Below are 4899 nucleotides of genomic sequence, written 5' to 3'. Positions count from 1 at the left end.
TTTTCTGAAGTTGTGAATCGCAAAAGTATTTGAAAATAAGACTTACTATTAAGAAATATTCGTGCATGCTTTCTTTAATATACATATAAGTCTTCATCGAAACTCTCATTCACATATGTTACAGAATAAGGAAAAAATCAGGGAAAATATTGCTGCAATAAGTAGCGAAATGTAGTTCACAAAAATTTCACTACATTTAATTATTAAAAAAGGCACATTTTAAAAAAATCACTATGCGGCCTAAAATATCGTATTTCTTATAGAAAAAATATTAATATTTCATACCATAAATTATCCGCTTTCAATATTAAATATGTCATATATCGACTTTAGAATTTTTTGTATAAAATAAACAGTCAAAATCGCGGACCAAAAAAATGATAAAATTGAGCTAAAAACAATTCGTTACCATTATGTGGAGGTCAGCAATGCAACTTACGGCCCGGGGGCCGGATCCGGCTCATTATCTTCTCTGCAGTGCGTTTGTTAAATAAGTAAGATAAAGTAATCCTCATATGGTGATCTAAAAAAAGTTCATATAAACTAAATGGTTCTTAACAGTTCGTAACAATTTTAAGTTACTTATAAGTAAAATTAGATTAACTTCAACAATAGTTTTAGTTCAAGGAAAATTCTTTTAAATAATCTAGCAATATAAAGATTTCTTTCTCATGCAATATTTTTATTAATGTTTTGTTTAACAGTCGATCTTCGTTCGGATCTATTATCTTAGAAGCTTTAGTCCAGTTTTGCTTATGAATCTCTGAAGTTTAATGGCTCTATGATGTCTTCAGCATCAACGTCTAAATCAAGCTGTAAAGCAAGAGCGTGAGTAATAATAACGTAAAATTCTTATTAATGCGTTATTTATATGCATCAAAGCTTTCCAGAATTATTTTACAATCATCCCAATGTTCTGTTTCAAAGTCTTGAATGTTGTAATCGCAGCAATTTTGGAATCAAAAACACTACTTTAATCGAGTGTTGAAGTCTAACAATGTTTCTGAAGTGTATTTTGGTCCTTTGTAGATAAATACTATTACTTTGAAAGGTATATTTTAAGAGCGGCAATAATACTTGACCTCAGGGATAATATTTATTAGGTATAATGTTAGTAAAACACGCCTTAGCATTGGAGCTCAATTTCTTTGCTTTGCTATTTGGCTGCTTTAAAACTATTGTTTTTCTCATAAGCTATTAACGTTTTTCTAGGGTTTTTTTCAAGAACAGAAATCTTTTTAGAGCATCTCTATTATTTTCCTATTTTTTTCGGCGAAAGAAATGCAGCATTTTGATTGGTACACCGCTCCTTCAGTTTTTGGATGCTGTGACAATCACAGCGATGTTTAAATCTGTCAAAAGTTTTAACTAAGTCAAAGGTCTATTTTATACAAAAATTTCATAATGCGCGGCTAATTTGCTCTGATGATTTTTTTATCAATATTATTTGGAGAATGACTAAGTCATATATACAATCCTATCCAAAGATTTCGCATTGCGCGGTGAAATAAGTATCCAATTTTATTTGAATATAACTTAAATTAATATTACCGACCTCTGCTTTTAGTATATCATTATTCTATCTTATTTAATCTTTAGCAGTCATGTTACTTTAGTGTCAGTCCATTGCGCGTAACAAACGATAGATACAATAAAATACCACTATTAAATAATAAATACATTTTTTCTGAGCTAAAATATAAATTATTATCATTTAATTAGACTGTTGCGTTAATAACGGTATTATCTGTAATTTTGAAATAAAATTGAGATTAAAGTTCCTGTCGATAAATTATATTATATTAAGAGATATCTAAAGTTGAAGTTTTTTAATAGAAATCTATTTTGATTAAATGGCACTTAGAACCTATTTAATTTGTAGGATTCAATTATATCAGTACTATTTTACTCTTTGTTGGATTTTCGGAGTTCAATAGAAATAATCCCATTACTTATTGGACAACCTTCGTTTAAGTATACGAATTTATTGCTCAGATTTATAAGCAAAACATTTATTTAAAAATCCGTACATACTCTTCTTGAAGGGAAAAAACATACCTCACGCAAAGGTTGTTATTTTTCAAAAGAATAACTTTTACATGATTATCTTTGAATATTTGCATTGTTCGAGTGGATTTCGTGTTTGCAAAAATAGTTGTTTATTTTGTAGACGATCGAAAAGTCTGAATTATTCGTTTTTAAAAAAGATAAAAAAATACGTGTATTGATTGGCAATTTTCGGTGCCTTTTCCCGTATTCACCGTAAACTTTTAATAGTATATTTTTGGGTCGACGCCTCTAAACCACGATATACTGAACGTTATGTAACGCAAAAACGGCCGTTGTGATACTAAGAATGCGATTATAGTTAAATTTTGCTCCAGAGGTGACGTCGTGGGTTATTTAAGTAGGCGAATTTTTGCACGTGGTCTTAAATTAAAAGAATTTAATTAAAATGGAGAATTGTGCACAACAGCGAAATACCTAAAAGCGATTATTTAAAAAATATAATAAGGGTACTGAGAAAAAAAATATTGCCAGAGAAACGGGCGATTAAAAAAGCAATTACAAATATTTATAAGCTTATAACTTTAGCTATATAATGTACTAGCTCGTATCCGTTAAAAAATCAACAAAGAAATTAAGAGATAAACAAAAAATCATTATTTAATTTCAAGCAATCAATCGTTTGTGCTAAGGGAACTCCTGACGCAAAGGTGACGTTTTTGCTGAAACAAAATTCTGAAGATTAAAGCTTGGAGATTCAGTAATATTAACAATAGTGACTTAAATTTTGGATAAAATTTGTGTTTTACTATTTATAAACAGTCCTCATCTATGGGCGGAATTCCTTTGTTGTTGATAAACGATGAAGTTTTTTTTTTAAATCATTTCTTAAGTGTCATAACTTGCGTGATTTTCATTCAATTGATAATTTGCGTCGGATCTTATAAAATTATTTTGTTCATACAAAGCAAGAAAAGTCGCTATAAAATTATGATAATTTATTTCTTGAGTCATTGATGATTCTTATTTGATTGATTAAAAAAGCAATAAATAAAAGTAGTTTAGTTAAGTAATAAGAGATTTATTTATTTATATATATACCCCAAAAAATTTTGACGTATAAGACTTTATAATTGCTAAGCAATGACTTATACAATTTAACTATCCTACTAATCTAATTAACTGGTTTACCGGTTATAAAATACAGTTCACTCAAAACGTCAAAGTTTTACAAAGCATCTAAATATAGATCCACAGGAATGCCTACTCATTACAATCGCAATGGACTCTTGCAATATATACTATATATATATAATACAAAAGTAGCATATATAATACTAAAAAAATGAAACTTAAATGGTAATAACAAACTTAATAGAATCATTTAGAGATAATAACAGCGCTTTCTCTTTTTTTTACATCGGCCGTTTCTCTTTTGGATTTAATTAATAAGTTCAAGCGAAATTGATGGAATTCACTTAAAATATTTCAGGAAAAGCTGTTTAACTACTACTTTCATGCTTTGGCGAATATTCACTTAAATTTACTGTTCGGAAAATTGCTCGCTTAACAGGCGCATGGTGCAAACTGAGTCAAATCTGCTTTAATAAACACATTAATTTTGATGATGTAGCCACAAACTTAACCCTATGACGTCACATACTTATAAGCCGCATCGAGCATCAGCTATCAGGCTCTTGCTGCGTTTTAAGTTTGATTTTCAAATCATCAAACGTGGTTTTGAGTCGTTCTCAAATTCATAAGCATTCAAGAATATAAAACATCAATGCAAATTCTGTGTAATTTCACGCTGTGATATTATAATATTATGAGGCATGTGAGATTTTTTATAAAAACGTAAATTGTTGTTAATTTCGTTGTACAAAACAAACAAACAAACAAACAAGACTTGTTAATTTTATAAGAGTTATTAAAGAAAATCAACCAATAAGCGCATAGTTGCGTTTTTACGATTTTGCTCAAATAAAAATATGTATTACAAATACAAAGCTCAAACTCGATTCATAAGCTGATTATACTTAAATGTATTGAAAGTCACATTTTTTTGGGTAAGCCAAATCGAATTTGAACGTTGTGTTTGTTCAGCACTATATAAAACACATTGTATCCGAAAAACCCTATTAATATAGACTAAATTTAGACTTTTTCTAAAGGTCAAGTTCCGAATAAATCGATTCGTTTCCAAACTTCGTTACCTCACTTTTAGATCACAAGCGTTTATTTTTTAATTATATGTATTTCTAAATACGAAAATTCTAAAATGAGCGAATGGTGGTGAATGTGTTAAGAGTATCGAACGAACGCGCTTATATATGAATGAATATGATTAATAAACTTATATATACATATATGTAGTCATAGCGATATATATCTAAAATATGTATATTTTTAAAACTAGGTTACATCGTAATTGAGACGCACTGTTCGATTCTTCGGCAGTGATAGGCCTGCTATGATCACAAATTCGAGCATGCGAATTAGGTTACTTCGAATTCGTGATAATAGCAGATCGATCGTTGCCAAAATTTCAAACATTAAGTCAAAATCACAATGAAATCCAGATTTACAAAATTACAGAAAAAAAATAAATATATATATATATATATATTAATAATACATTGATTGTGTGTATATTATATATTATATTAAATTATATTATATAAATTAACCGTGCCAAATTGTTTATTAAATAAATAAAAAAAAGAAACTGGCGGTCCGTGTTATTTTTTGGATAAATCGCGTTTTCGATGCAAAAAAACGGAGAACTCAATCAATATGGGGGAAAATAAACGATTTACGCTTCGGAGCTGAAATAACGTCGAAGGCAGAAGGAGAAATTATGATCGCCAATTTGTGTGATGGTAAGAAAAC

Source organism: Plectrocnemia conspersa, unplaced genomic scaffold (genome assembly GCF_051122295.1).
Source record: "Plectrocnemia conspersa isolate PC_06_02 unplaced genomic scaffold, ASM5112229v1 ptg000013l, whole genome shotgun sequence".
NCBI lineage: Eukaryota > Metazoa > Arthropoda > Insecta > Trichoptera > Polycentropodidae > Plectrocnemia > Plectrocnemia conspersa.
This window is presented reverse-complemented; position numbering follows the sequence as displayed.